At 41.1% G+C, this 16,376-nt stretch overlaps 1 long non-coding RNA gene across 1 annotated transcript in view; it reads right to left on the bottom strand.

Annotated features, from left to right (window-relative positions):
• Positions 1-7,901: 7,901 nt before the first annotated feature.
• Positions 7,902-16,376, bottom strand: part of LOC146766889 (uncharacterized) — a 50,478-nt gene continuing 42,003 nt past the window's right edge. Inside the window, exon 3 of the long non-coding RNA XR_014956504.1 lies at positions 7,902-15,622. This is a non-coding gene — a long non-coding RNA (uncharacterized LOC146766889). The remainder of the gene's footprint in view (positions 15,623-16,376) is intronic.

Genomic DNA, 16,376 nt, shown 5'->3' on the forward strand with positions numbered 1-16,376 from the left:
AGCAGAAAAGCACAGCAGGAGCAAGCACTGTCCATATTATTGAAGCCACTTCAGTTCAGTCCAGGATGGTAATCACAGCTCCACAGAGGGAAGGAAGATGTGTGTCCTACCATTATAATGGGGCATTATGCTGTCAGACACTGAATAGGTATTACCATAGAGGGACTTTTCCTTCATCAAGCCCTCAATTTAAAGGGCTCTGCTGTATCTAGAAGTGCTGTTCATATCTCAGCAATGCTGCATGACTTAGACATTAGATGATATCAAACCCATTAAGGAGTATAGTTTAATAATCTGCATCCTTTCACTTCACCTTGTATTTATTGCCACAGTATGCAGTAAATGCAAGACATTTCATGGCTAACAAGATTCACAAAGATTGAAGATGGGTTTTTTTTGCTGGTTTCACACAGTTCATAATGGGACCCTCTGCACAGCGTGAGGTTCACAGAGCTGGGCTTGTTCCAGGAGGAAAACAATAAATGTGTGATAGGTTTATAATCAGTGAGACACGGCTGAAGTGCCCTGCTTTCACCAAATGGGCCCTGGAAAACTTTCCTTTTATTGCTGTTCAGGCACACACTGACACATATGGTTTATTAAATAATTTTGCATCTTGTTAAATTTCAATAAAGTGAGGGAACCAGAAAAATTTCTGTGCCTGCAGAAGGTTTAATCAGTGCTGCATCTTGGCCTATCCACCAGCAAAGGGCAGTTGCTTCCCCAAAAATCCTAAAAATAAAAAGCTGTTGCAGTAAAGCGTTTCTCAGTTCTGTTTACATCTCCTCACAACTACTTATTTGTGTAACATACAGTGCTTTTTGAGACTCAGTTGAAGAGGTTTAAATGAGTGAGGATGAAGGAATAGGAGGACAGCTGTCTCCTTCACACAGACCTGCCTGAGCATTGAATCTTCAGAGGAAAAAGAGGACCGGCAGACAAATCCCTGCTTGCTTCCCCCTTCCATAGGAGGGAAGTGTATATAGGAGTTACTCAGTTACCTCTGAGTAGCTACTGGCATCAGCAGTGTTACTGACAATTTTGCACCCATCTGACTGGAGCACAGCATGAATCATTTCTGATCACTCCCTGCTGAGCTGGATTTGGTCAGGTGTCCATCAGAAGAAAGCTTCCATCCCACTGGAGCCATCAGCATCTCTGCTTCAAGCTAATTCCTGGCAAAAGCAACTTGGAGCAGGTGGCCAGTGGGTCCCTCTGAGAGGGCAACATCTGCAGGTCAGCTGCAGCTGCCATGGCTATTCCAAGAGCTGTAAAGCTGGGGGTGCTCCTTCTCAGCCAAGTCATGCAATAAATACATTCTAGGGGTTGTTTTGCCACCTGTTCCCATTTCCTCATCTTCAGCAGTGACACTCAAAAGAAGTTTGCCATTCCCTCACAAAAAAGCCTTAATAAATACCTCACTGATTTCTACTGCCAATAAATGAAGCATTGTCAAATCTTGACACAAAAGCCCAGACCAACAGGGAGAACAGGAGGTGTGTGCTCTTGTCACTGCACTTTGCCCTCCAGTCAAGCATGGCTGGGGCTGGTATTTGACCCTCCCTCCTTGGTGGGAGTTTCAAAAGAGAAGGGGCAGTTGCAAGGCTTCTGCTGAGCTTCAAGTCTTCTGAAGTGCCTAAGCTAAAAAACAAAAAGAAACAACAACAAAAAAAAAATCAGTCAATCATAAAATAGTGGGGATGCTCAAGTTGAAGAAGCCTCTTCAGCTATTGTGACCATCTTCCCTGAAAATCCAGCCAGCAGGTGTGACTTTTGTATTTAAACATTTCCTCAGCATAACAGCATGCCCAAAGTCTGGTACCAAAGAGATTTTAGCAGACAGAAGTCTCCACAGTAAACCACTTGCAGCAGGTGCAGTAGGTGCTTCCCTCCCTGTTCCAGATCACAGGGAAGGTGAATACAGCACCATCCATCCATCCATCCATCATCTCCAGCTGCCACAAACCAAACCAAACAAGGTAGATACATTTTCCTGAGAAAATATCCCATCCTGCTCAGTAGCTTCCTAATTCTCACTGGTTGTATCTGAATGCTGTTTCTCAGGAGAGCCCATCCAGACAGAGCTGTTTGCCTCAGCACTCAAAGCCTTTCCTATTTGCAGTTATTTCAGTGGCTGCACCTTCATGACAGGGCTGATAAATTCAATTCTGACTGCAGAGGGACTGGGTGACAGCTGAAAACAAAAAGTACAAGCAATCCTGACAGTGCCTCACTTGAAAGAAAAGAAAAGGCAAGGTAGGAAAATGTTCTTGAGGAAGTCTGGTGAAAAGGAGCTGCTGCTGAGCCACTGCATTCACTGGGGTTTCCAAAAGTCACTCCCATCCTCCCTCTTTCTGCAGCCTCTCATAGATCATCTGTGGTTCAGACAGCACAGGCTTTATTGGGCTCCCCACCCATCTCAGCAAAACTTCATTATATGTGTCTTTTCCTTTTGAGGATATTTCCTCTCCTTGTTCCCTTTGTTACCTATTCTCTCTTTCATGTCAAGATGGATCAAAGTGTTCTACCTTCATGGGCAACTCTTATGCCAGGAACATGTGAATCCAATCCCACCAGAACATCATAAACATCACTGAAATCTTTCCTTGCTGGTCTGCCCTAACAGTGACTGCATTATGGTATCCTGAAACCAGGATTAATGAGAACAGTAGCATGCAAAGCAACACTATTGCTTATTTGTTATTAATACCAGAAAGACAGCAACATTTAGCTATCATAAAATGGAAAATAGAAAAATGGCTATTACTTTGCTCATGCTAAGTCTCCTACTCACACATTTTCATAGCCAACCCAGCTGCTGCTTTAAAATATGTCTAAACCTTAGTGCAAAAAAACAGTATCTATAAAAACATTGCAGCTTGTAACAAAATTTCATTTCAGAGAATTCTGCGGAGCCCTGGGGTCCTGTTGTATTGTTACACACACAGAAAAAACAGCATCAAACTGAGTGTTAATGTACATGTTAATACAGGATTGCTCTAGTACAAAGGTGTGAAATGTTCCTTCTTTGCCCTGCTGCAGTGCTGCATCCTGGTCTGGAAACCATTCTTTGAGAAAGACGTAATCTAGCTAACTGAAAATAATTATAAACGGAACAAAAAAGGTCAGCAGATATCTAGGAAGTCTGACTTAATTTGGAAAAACTAAAAGAAATTGAGTGATTTAAGTCTCCAATGAGTGAGAAAGAGGAGAATTAGAAAAGCAAATTTTACATGCACTAAAGGTAGCAGCAGAGTGAGTCATAAATAAATAAATGCATATCTACTGTAGATATAAGAAGGTTTTGGCTTAAAAGCAGAAGGAGGATTTAATTGAGACATCAGGAAAAAGCTGGCAAGGCCCAAAATAAACTAAAACCTTGGCCCAAAATAAACTAAAACCTTGGCTAAACCTGATTCTGCTCTGAGCATGCATCTGGGTGAGGTGATGTCTGACTGTCCCTTCCTCCTGCATTTTTTACTACAGAAGTTGGTGCTCCTTGGACAAAGTTATGTCCTAGAAACATGTTTCCATACAGATTTCCACCATAAATTACATTATTCTTTGGCAGTACCAAAAGAGACTGCCCAATTTAATAGCACTGCTTTCTGCATTCATAGGCTGGAATTTCAAGGAGATCCTAAAGTTGCTCAACTTCCCAAGACATTCAATGAGATTTGAAACTTTGGGAGCTTATGATTTTGTGTTTGTTAAAATAAAAATCCAATTTCAGTGATAAAGGGATTAACAGCATTTTAGCTAAGTAACAGAGCAATGTGCAGTCTGCCCTCTGCTTTGGTTGATTTTTTATCACAGGTGTGACTCAGTGACTAGAAGAGGTCAAGGAGGGCCTTCCTCTGCCTGCTCTGAGTGTGACTAGGAATGCTGGGGAGCATACCCAGCTGCCCAACCCATTGGAGAAACAGGAAACAACAGAGTTGGACATTGCAAAGTGAATAGATTCCATTTTGTAGATGTCTCTGTAGTTTATCATGACTGAAAAACTTTTTCACATTAATACAAAGATCTTGGGAAAGAGATGGAGAGTGGTATACAAACTATAATACAAACTTTTCCATATTATAACATAAAGCAGAAGGGTGTGCATAAGACCAGTTGTCCCTGAAATATTCTCCTCTTTAATAAACTGTGTCAATTGTTTTCTACCATTCAAAACCATTTAGAGGCATCCTCTTATGCTGAAATAGACTTCCCTGTGCTCTTCACACAGAAAAGGTAATTGGCCTAAAGTGCAAAGAGAGAGCTACCTAAACAAAACCTCCTTTCTGGTCTGCATAGATAGGCAGGAGAAAATGGGATGGCTTTGGGGGTGAGATCTCTTGCAGAGAAAAAGAAGTTTCTGGAAGGTCACTCCCAGCAGGACTGAGATGCATTAGAATAGCATGGCATTCAAACACCACTGCTTATTTCCAAGAAGAGTGGCAATTTCACTTTGTTTGTCCTGGGAGATAATAACTTATTTAAAATAGAATATTTCCCACTCATCTGCAGGGTAACCATATGGCTTCAAGGAAAATGGGCAAGCTCAAAGCAGAGGGCATCTCAGCCCTATCCAGGGAGCATCACCACCAGCAAAGGGACACAAGATCCACTGAGAGGAAGTCTTATTGCTCTTTCTCAGCTCTGCAGCCATACTGATCTGAGCCTGACACTCCATTTGGTCCTCTGGTCTTTCTTTGGGCATCCAAGGTGAAAATCATTTAGCTATCCTGTTATAATTGTTATCTTACTTGAGACCTTATTTCTGTAGCAATCAAGCTACTAAAACTATCCATACAATTAATGTATTACTGTTAATACCCTGTTTCCAGGATCAAGAAGAGCTGCATATGGGTTTCTTCAGGAATAAGACATCCTCTGTTGTTTTATAAATATCTTGTTGAAACCCTCTGGGTACCTGAAGCTTCTCACCCCAATTACTTCACCCTGTAGGAGGGACAAGATGCAAGGAGACAGAGGGGGTAGGAGAATATGGGAGAGCAGTGACAGAACAGGCAGATCAGGGAAAACTGTGCAAAATCCAGGCACACCACCAGTCCCACTTGTGTAATCTGTAACACTGTCAGTCATGGCAAGACAATTAGAGTTCCTCACCACAGCACCTATTCATGAGCCCAAATACTTTTTGTTCAAGCACTGTCAACAGATAACTTTACTCTGAGCTGTCCAAATATTCTATAATTAAAATGAATTAGCAAGTGAAAAAGCAACTGCAGCAAGAAGTAAGAAGGAAGAAATTGTGCAGAATACTAAATTCTTTCCTCAAACTTTAAGTCTAAACTGACAGACCCATGCACTTTCTCCCTTGTTAGCTTTTTTCTTCCTCTTCTTTTTTTCCCTTCTCTTTCCTTTGGTGACAGAAGAGTGAAAAGGACACAAATCACTAACTACTAAGCTGAAGCATACATCTTTTTTTTTCCCTCCTTGGTACTCTTCAGGAACCCTTTAATCTCAAAGAAATTCTTCCTATTTCCTTTCTCTTGGAGAAATCAGAGATTTCAATGACTTTCAGACTTGAGTATGAAGTAACCATAAGTATTCTGCAATGGATAAGCATATGAAAGGGTATCTTAGCCTAGATCTTCTGTCTCCTCACTTGGGGTCCTTTGGCATATTGAGATGTTCTGCTGTGTCAGACTCATGTCCAGGGGCAGCTTTTTTCTTTGATTACCTGCCCCTGCATCTTCCAAGCACAGTGAAAACTGAACAACCAAATGGCAGCAACAAGCTTACATAGTCATACCTTTCCCTTCTTAGATGACTTTCCAGTATCACAGAGCCCTCAGCCCTCAGAAAATGCTGAGAAATTATTATTCTCTAGCTGTGTTTGTGCTGTTGTCTCCTGGGACTGCTGCTCCCCACAAACAGCAGAGCAGAAGATAAAAGAAAGAAGATAAATACTTTGGGTCTAATTCTGGGAACTGAGCCCATAGGTGACATAAGCCCACAACTCTCTCCTTAAGCATTATTTGGGTGATCATGGGGCTGTTTTGGAACAGCTTCCTGCTCCACCCAAGCATGTGGGCAGATGAAGGTTGGTCTTCTGGCTTAAATCAGAAGGGATTTCTCAGCTTGAACCATGAAAATTCTTTCAGGAGCTACAAATTCTAAGCAAAGTCTGTGATGCTAAGGCAGAAGCTGAAGTGGATACCTAAAAGAATTGCATCTCCATATTTAGGCGCTTACTTGACCTTCCAATCTTCCTTTAGGATGATCCTAAATCCCAGGAGAGTCCATAGGCCTTTCCTAAAATATTTGGTAAATATGACTGAACTGTATCAGAGCATAAGGAGTGGTTTAGTAGTGAAGTTTCTGTTTACAAGAGAAAGGGCAATTTTGCAGTTGGCCTAGACACCAGAATAGGTTTTGTTTGTTTGTCATATGCAGAAATATTATTTAGTTTAATTTAATTTATAAACCAGATTGTTTAGTAGAACTTTATTTCTCTTGCTTATAGGAGGTTCAGGCTTTTTCTCCCTCTGGTGGATTTCTGCTCCTGTGATGCAGGGCACATCTTTATTCTTTGTCTAATAAAAGCTCTTCATCTGGCACATGAAATGGGCCATTAGTCTTTAAAAAGGACCATAAGATGTGTCTTTAAGGGTAAAAGACTGTAAGGAAAGGCTTTCTAGGGCAAGGTGAACCTTTCAGTGTAGTTTTGCTACACATTTTTTGGCGAGAGGTGAAAAGGGAAATGGGCATGTGACAACCCATTTTGCTGGCAAACAAGTTAGAGTCTAGAAAGCTGCTCCATCTCTTTCACCCTGGGAAAAAAAAACAAAAAACAAACTCTCCCACTTCAGTCACCAGCAGCCTCCTTTCCCAGAGATCTCCTGTGATCAAATTCAGCCATTCAGAAACACTGAGAAGTAGGAGCTGCATGGGAAGATCAATATGGAAAATATTCAGTATGCAGCCACCCCTGGCCCCGAGGTTCATCATTGCACAAATGTAGCCATGTTCCTCATTACAAACAAGATTGATGTATTAGTTCACCCTGCAGCTCTCCTTAATCAGCTGTCTAATTTTAGGCCCTTGCTTTTAGGCTGGGAAAGAGAGGAAGGAGGGAGATTATTGACAGAGTTCTTAAAATACTGTAGCAAAAACCTACACTTATTAATCATTCTGTATCTGATTTATACTCAAAATATATAATCTGCTCTTCCCTCAGCTCCTTTATTTCTTACAGGATTCACATTGCAAAGAATGCAAAAAAAAATCAAGTGGAAAAAAAAACCCATGAAGTTTCACATTGTAGTTTGTGGAGTTGCGTTATGTATATGTTTTATTATCCCTGTATTATGTATTGGTTTATTCCTTTGTACCCCCGTGTGCAACTTGGTTTATCCCCAGTTTTCCCGCCTTGTCCGCCCTTCCCACCTTCCCAGTATCTATCCATCACCCTGAAAGAGGCATTTTACCCCCCCCGGGTGCCTTGTCTATCACTCGGTGCCCCTTCCCATCCATCCAGAAGCTTCTACTCAGGGCACCGGGTGATTGGGCGAGGACCTGGGGCTCCCCCCATATCCTTCCCCCATTGGACCCCACCATATCCCCCCATCCCGGAGCCACCCCCTATCCCTATCCCATTGGTCGTTAGACACCCCTCCCTTACAGTTTATAAGCCAGTGCAAGCACCTTGTGCTTGTTCCTGTTGGCTGGCACCGTTCTAGGATATTTGGCCCCGTTGGGCTACAATAAACTCGGACTTAGCCCCCAACAGGATCCACTCTTCATTTACCACCGCGAGGCTTGCTAGCGCTGCCCGGAACCCACAAAGGCACTCTCCAAACCCCAGCTGGGAGCGGCGGAGGGTGCCTCCATCGCCCGCCCTCGCCCCAGGATGAGAGCTAGCCGGGGCTGAGACAAAGGGAACCGGGGCGGGAGCGCGGCAGTAGTTGGATTCCCTGTGTGGGATAGCTCATTGCTTAATCCTTTCTTAAGTTCTTGGTTGCCACTGAGAGAGCCTCAGCTCTCAAGCACCACTGGTCTGTCCTATTGTCAGTGACAAACCCAGCACCTTTCTATCCTTTGGGCTCATTTCAGCTCATTTGGTGAGGGAGTTTTTTGACAGCAAATAGCCAGATGATCCTTGTGGGTCCCTTTCAATTCAGAATATTTTATGATTCCATGTTGGATAATTCCTGCTGTGAAACCCATGAATTGCAGTCCCAGAAAGAATGAGAGAATTCTGACTCCTGCAGGCTGGTGATTTATTTCTATGTCTCTCTGGAAGAACAATGTCAATAAAAAGTTATTACAACTCTTTCTTTTCCTATAAAACCTAGTCAATAAGATATTACTGTGGTGTCTTGTTTTTAAAAAAAGTCTGGCAGCCTAAACCACACAGAGAAATAAGAAGGAGACTTGGAGGAATTTCCTAAATACAGAAGGTCTGTGTTTATCTCCCAGGTGTGTCTGAGGGAGCAGTTCAGGATCTGAATATCATAAAGATAGACTTGATGCACAGCCTGGGTGATCTTATGGTCCTTCCCAAGAGCACAAGCTGTGGAATCACAATAGCACCTCCCCAGCTGAGCCCTACTGCAGCTCTTCTCCATGTGGATTACAGGCAAGATCCTCACAGACTGAAAATCACTATACTATACTATACTATACTATACTATACTATACTATACTATACTATACTATACTATACTTCAGTGATGGATTTGATTATTTCTAAGTCAAAAGTTAGCTAACTTGGTCTTTTATTTACTGCAGATCATTCAGGTTTATGCTGAGGAGCTAGTGCAATTTGGGCTGAAATACAAACAGCAAGTAGAGCTGCAAGAAATGTGTCACATATGTTCTACTGCTTGCAAAATCTGTCAAGGATTACCTGTTTGGTGGGTGTCTCCCATCACCCATCTGCCTATGTCACACCCTTTTTCCATACCGTGGCACACTTGAATGCCTATGAAATAGAGCTGCTTTAACAGCAGTGCAAATTCCACAGTTTGACAGCTGTAAAAAAAGACCATCATCCAAGTATCTAATTTGTGATATCTGATGTGTGCCCAACAAAAATTGGTCCTCATTCAAAATAGATTTACACTGTCTGTGTTGCAAAAACCTTTCCAATGAATCTCTTGGAGCTCCTGTCACCAACATGAGATGGATCTCCAGCTAATGCTTCTTCAACCTCACATGTCCATTTTGTTACTATGATAAACCTTTCTTTACTATGGTAAACCTAAAAAAATCAGCATTTTTTGGGAGTACTGACAAAATCCTGTTCTATTTGTATTAGCAACCACAGCCCCAGACGATTTTGTTTCATTGAAAGAATATCAGAATAGGTGAAGTTTGTGGCTTCACACTAGAGGTACTCTACTAAATCATCAATCTTTGGATCAAGCAAAGCATTTGTAAAAGGATGGAAAAGGAAGAATAAAAATTTAATTTAAAATTACTGTCCAAGGTGTATTTACAGATCCGTGGTTTGTGTAGATACTATAGGTATCACAGAGAGACAAAGTGATGCAGGAAGGAGTCGGCTAGGAGAGGGTCTGTAACCTAGCGAGCTAATCCAGGTGACAAACTGGTGGGACCGCTCCTTTCCTTACAGAATCCAAATGAAATATGGGCATTTCCCAGAGTAGTAGAGAAAAAAACTTATCAGTCTGATGTTCACTAACCTCATTACTGCATAACTGATGGCAGAAGAAGCAGGGATGGGCTAGTTACAGCTAGTCCATTAATCAGGTCCCTGGTGAAGCATCTCAGCTAGAGTTAAAATTAACGTTGGAAAATTAGTCGGGACTTCACAAAGGAAACCGCAAAGCATATGGTGTCAGCTAATGGAGGGGCTGCACGGCTGAAACCTCGTGTCTTCCTGAAATCTAATTAGACCCTAATGGGAGGAAGGCCGAGTGAAGGCTCTTAATTGAAAATTACACTTCCAGTTCAATCAAAGCCTGCTTCCGTGTTGCTATTAACGGCCTTTTAAAAATAGCTGGATTCTACAGTGACCTTGCATACAAAGTGCTCACTTACTGAGACTAGCTGTATAGATAATCAATGGATGCCTGAGTGATGGATTTGGACCCATTCTGTAATAATTTATGACTAGTGTGTATTGACCCGGTTACTGGGATGTTGTCTGTATGAATGAATATATGGTTTAATTTAATAGGAGCTGTCCTGAAAGAACAAACAAGCAGGTAAAAATGTCTCAAGGCAAGCCACTCCTTGGCAAACACTCAGAAGTGTTATGAGACAATTCACAGACAGGAAACTTCCTGGAAAAAGTCATGCATTATAAAAAGGAAAAATATTTCCAAAGAAAGAATGACTGTTCTCCAGATGGTTTATAAAGAGCCAGCTTTTCCTAACTTTAGACATTTAATGAAAGTACACATATCAGTGAGGAAAGGTACTGAAGTGCAATTGCTGCAGGCTCTGTCTGTACCTTCTGGTCCATTGCAGAGCTCAGCACCAAACAATTAATCTAAATGCTGCTGGAAACCACAGGACAGAGATAGTGAGCTTCCTTCAGAACAGACAGCAGAGTATCTTCATCAGGAGCAGCAGGAATTATATGACTGTTACACTTTAAAGATCCAGGCTAGAATTTGCTCAGCAGGGGATGCTTGGTAAAAGCAAAGTCAGAAGTACTGGCATAATCTCAGACCTTCCAAACTGAAGACTTTCCCACTTGTTTCCAGAGTTCTCAGCCCCATTCCAAAACTTTTTACGTCAAGGCAGGTGAAGGCAACTCTCCAAAACTGTGTGAATCATACCACTTTCTCCTTTTCTACACAGCCCAAAAGTACATCTCATATCTGTATATGAGCTCTGTGAATCATCCTCTCAATTTCTTTCCTTGGATTTATCAGTACAACAAGTTTTGCCCTCTATTTCCCTGACCTACAGCACAGATTGCTTGTGTCAACGTTCTCTCAGCCCCAGCACTCCCCACGCTCTGCCACTCCATTGCTCTGTCTTGCAGGCTTGGAGACCACTTTGCAGCTTCCACAACTTCTTCTACCAGCTTAATTTTTATGGCTTGGTTTGCTTATAGTCTCAGCAGTGGCTGCTGTGCTTCTTCTCATATCAACCAATGGTTATGACACACCCTATGAAAGTTTGCTCTCCTGAAACAGTCTACACTATCTGAAAGGCAACAATTCTTTCTGCATTGGGATTTTTTTTCCCAAATATGTATTTTAAGTCCTCTGTAACTCACTTATATTTCTTTCTACTGTTCTGACTCTGACACAGCATTGCATAAAGGCTCAATGTCACTGGTTGCCTCCAATGTGAATTCTCCCTTCAGGATACTTGTCCCTCTCTTTCTCTGGGTCTTGAGGTAGACAGGCCATGACAGGAAATGTGTGAGCAATGATTTGGTCATGGTTTGTCTGACACTGACTCATGACTCATTTTGGTTGGCTCAAGCTTGGAATGGAGTGGAATTGGTGTGATTTTTGCATCAGTTGAGAAAGTAAAATTAACTCAGAGATAAGCAAATTCGAAACAGATGTAAGGGAACATTTTAAGCTGTGTTTATGGCTGTTAAAGCACTAAAAATATCAAAGGAAGTCATGATTCCTCCATCTCTTCATATCCTTAAGTCAGGGTTACAAAAACTTGATACACTGGATTTCTTTTTTTCCCCTAATATAGTTTCTAGGCAAAAGCTAGGCAAGTCTACTCCTCTGAGTTATTTGCCATTCTTTCTGTGTAGTCCACCTCTGCTATTGCTTCTTCTGAAAATGTGTTCTGGTTTATCTCATAATATTCTTTGCTTTCCATATATCTCCGTCATCTGCATATCTGGACATTGACATGTGCAGCTAATTCCAAAAACATAATTTCCTTTTTCTCAAGTGAATACATACATATTGCCCACATAACTACATGTGGGCATTTCCACATCTCTGTTGGTGGGAAGATCTTCCTACCCAGTAGTAAAATACCTTCAGAAATTTTTTTATTCTCCGAGATGTCCGGGTTTTTTCCTGTCTAGGACTTCAACAGTTTTTCACATCTCACAGGAAAAAATGTTCTATTTGACATAAGATTTAAATGGTAAATTCTCCATCTTGTTTTAGTGCTCTAGGTTTGTGATGAGAAAGAAAAGCGCTTTGATCTATTTCAGCATGTTTGAGGAAAAACCAAGAAAAATTCTGCAGCCTGAGTTGAAGAGGATGCTGGAAAGTATGCTCTAATGATCTTTAAAATCCATGTGTCTATCAATCAATCCACTGAAAAAAACCCTCTGATTTCCTAAGCTTTGTTGTGAGACTATTTCTAAGCTTCATAAAATTGACCCGAACAATGTATAATGCACCAAAGAAGATGGGATTGAACAGAGCACATGGTAACTCAAGTGCCCCTTCAGTCCAGTTCTGGGCTGTCACCACCAGGTTTCAGCCTGTTTCATCACACTGCCAAGGCAGCACTTTTTTTAGGGGCAAGATTCTTCATTCACAGAACCAACACCACACTGGGATCCAGTGAGAATAAATGCCTCTAACTAAGCACTGTGGAACTTCTTGAGGATTTCTGTATTTTTATTGGGCCTGCAAAATTTGCCTTCACTCCTTTCTGAAGTCAATTTTCACACATTTTTCCTTGTGCAAAATGGAAGCTATGGAAGTGATTTCTTTTGTAAAATGCATGAAGTTGTTTTTGTGGATGATATGGAATAATAGATGCTTCAAAAAAACCATTTCCATATCATCTGCAAAGAAAGATTGGAAGAAATGAGAAAAACACCTAAAAACTAGAAATCAGAGCAAGGCTTTCAGAAGAGTTAATCTCACTTTGACAATCCAAAACCACCCTCCAAAATAACCTAATGCTCTGCTTTTGCCACTGCCTCTGTGAGCAGAGAGAGCTTTTTCTTCATTTTAATTGTCCTGATTCCTTTTTAATTATACCCTTTCCTCTGTTCTGCTCAATGACATCAAATACTGGAAGAAGACATTGGCCTGCAGCCTAATACATTTTGGTTGAATCAAAACTCATGAGTTTCAAGTTTCTTTTCATACTCACAGACATAAAAAAACCTTTCTTATTTAATGAAGTTTTATCAGAGGCCTCTTACAATTTGGGCAACTGCTTGTTCACACAATTTGGTTTTGCAAAGGTTCACTGCCTCTCTGAGGTTAACTTCCCTTCACTGCTTTAATAAGTAAAACCCAAATCTTCAGACTAATTTGTTACAAGACAGGGCTCCTCAAATTTAAAATAAGCATTTTTGTCTATTGTCAGTTGATAAATTAGGAGTGAAATTATAGCTCTGCAATGGGTAGAAGAGTTTTTCCAATCAATTGCGTTGCATATTTCACATCTGGAATTTAAAACAGGCAAAGTGGCCATAATGCTTTGATTCTGGAGTATGGGAAGTCTAAGTGGGTGACAACACTGATCCACTCAAATTTAATATTTGCCTGACACTATGAGCTATGAATTTAACAACTGAAAAGCATTTTTGCTAAGAGCAACAAACAAGCATAAGTAAGGGTAAACAGCTTCATACATATAGAGTTAATATTTTTCTTTCATTATTTGATTTTTAATTTTTGTCTCCATACTTTGAAGTTGGATCCAAAATGGCTTATTGAAAAGTTGCTTAGTATTAACATGAGAGTGAAATGACAGCTGGATCCCAGTATCTCCATCTGGACATATTGATGATGCCTGGGACCCTGATATCTCATGCACTCAGAAAATCAAACCTGATATTTTAAAACTGTGTTTCTCCCACACAGACTTAACTTTACAAATCCCACATTTCACACATCCCACAAAGTTTTATTGCCTTTCTTTCAGCTGCTCCTGAAGACACTAAGCACAAAAAGCCTTGAACAGTGGAAAGAAGAGATGCTCAGCAGGTAAGAAAGGTCTCAGCCTTTCCACTGCCACAATCATTTCTCTGCTGTAAATCTCACCTCTGCAAGAAACAAGAATCATCTCAGAGTCCCACAAGACCAAGAATAATTTCAAAGTTTTTTGGAGAGTTCCAGGTATGTGTTTTCAGTCCTATTTCCCCAAAAGGGACATGGGATGATTGAAGCAATAAAAAGCAAGGTGAAGCTCATAAGGAGCATGCCTCTTCTCATGCTACTCTTTCCCACAGCAAGTGAAGGGAAAAGTAGAATTCACAAGGCAGATATTACACAACTTAACTCAAGGGCATTCAGCTAGGATCCTAGAAATTCAGGCAGAATCCCAAAAATTCATGGCCATAAGGAGCCTGATAGGGCTTGCTCCATCCCCTTAACTGAGTGGACAGAATAGACACAGTTCATCTCCTATGAGAGGTTTGTCCCATTCATCCTTAAATATTTTCACATCCAGAATTTTACTGTCTTTTAATGTTATCTATCCCAGTACTCATCTGTACTTCCTGGTACAATGTCCAAGGACAAGGAACTAGAACATAGTGAATACCACAAATAGTTGCAAATTTTAGTCATGTTATGCTGTACCTCAGCAAATGCAGTTTTCAGGAAGAATAACTCAATGTAATTAATTACTAGACCAACTCATAAAGCTAAAAAAATGAGGAAAGCTTTCATGCATAAAAAGCCCCTTACATCCTTTCATGTTATTCACCATCTATGCTCAGACCCTCAAAAATGCCAAAAGTTCAGCTCCAGCACCTATACCCAACAGGAGATTGGTAAGACTCAAACTCCTGAATCTCCTGGATGATTTTGAAAATGCTTTTTTTATTAACAAATTCTTACTTTATGTGAAGTGAAATAACAATTTCCACTTCCCCCATCATCTTCTCAATCCAGGAGCTGTCCTTGTAAAAGCACTCAGTAAAAGATACTCCTCCACCAAAATAATTTCTGTCTTACATATGTTTCTCTTATGCATGGGTAGATTAAAAAGCTGCTGCTCATTTTTTTCTGAGGGAATTAAAATTCACAGAGGCCCACTGTGCAGAAGTTTTACAGGGATTGAAGAAGAACATAAGCAGCAGGGAGACATTTAGGCCTCTTCCTTCTTTTTAATCTAAAAATTGTTTGCAATTACAAAACAGGGACTAGACACCTCATTCACTCTATTTCTGGCAGCAGTTTGATTCATTTTAGCTTATGGCAATGTCTACATATACCTCAAAATGCAGAAAAGCTTTCTGAGAAGAGATTCTTCCAAATCACTTTTGCAAATGGAGTAATCCATGCTTGACCTACATACAAACCATTTCGAGCTTCACCACTGAAATTCAAAGTGGCACCTGTCAGTTAACAACAAAATCTCCTTATTACTTGAGCAGGAGAAAGAAATTCAATTTGATTTGCAAGTTCACTAAGGATACATCTATATTGCAGGGCTGCAGAGGGAGAGGTGAGTGACATTTTCCTGATGTGTGTGTCCATGTCAACTGGCTAGCATTTGCAGCCCAGGCCGAATCCTGGGAAAGGCTGACCCTGAGCACCAGCTAAGTAAAGCAGCAGTCAAGTAGAGCAGTGAAATGAAGGGCAGGAAAGTCACATTCTGAAGTGTGGAAGAGATGGAGTAGACACAATTCTGGCCTCTGAAAGAGGAAGTCTCTTGGGTGGCACTCTCTCAACCAGAAGGATCACGCTGAGCCGCATCCAGCAGGGAACCACAGGCTCAGCACACTCCTGCCCTGTCCCACACAATAAAAAGCCCAGTAAGGGACAGGCTATGCACAGAGCAACTTTCCAGCTCTGGAGGCTCTTGTCCCCCATGCTGAGAAAAAGCAAATGCCTGGAGCAAGTTCTTGCTGTCACAGCATTACTGGTACTCAAGGAAACCTATTTAAAACCATTAAAGGTGCCTTCTCTTGGCCTGGTCACACTTCCCAACTGTGGTACTGGCAAGGAAATAGCATTTTTCAGCTGTTTTTTTAGCTCAGAAATGGAATGTAAGGCATTCTTACATTTAGCTAGGCATGTCTGAAGGAGTACCCCAGTGGTATAGTGGCTTCACCTACTTCAACAGCTAGGGAAACTGAGTTATAGACACTAAACTCATGAAAAAGCAAGTTGAGCATTTCATTGCAAGTTTTCAAGAGCTCTTACCATTCCACCATTTGGCATCACAGGAAGTGTAGTTGAACTCATTTATCTTAGGAGAAAACAAGGCTTGAACTACAGCAGCCTGGAGGTACCATAGATATATTGCTGACTTATAAAAAATCAGTCTTCATGGTACTCACATTTTTATCAAAAACTATTTTTCCCCAGAAAACTGCACATTTATTTTTTAAAAGCTAATTTTTGAGCAGAAAAATTGACTGACCATTTTTTCTAGTGCCTGAGTCTACTCTTGCTTTGGGAGACAGAACTTCAAATTACTGTGTGTTCCACAGTCTGCCAGTGGGAACAAAACCTTGCTCATTCCCTCCTTTACCGTATGGA

The sequence above is a fragment of the Lonchura striata genome, chromosome 7 (assembly GCF_050655825.1).
Source record: "Lonchura striata isolate lonStrDom1 chromosome 7, ASM5065582v1, whole genome shotgun sequence".
Classification (NCBI taxonomy): domain Eukaryota; kingdom Metazoa; phylum Chordata; class Aves; order Passeriformes; family Estrildidae; genus Lonchura; species Lonchura striata.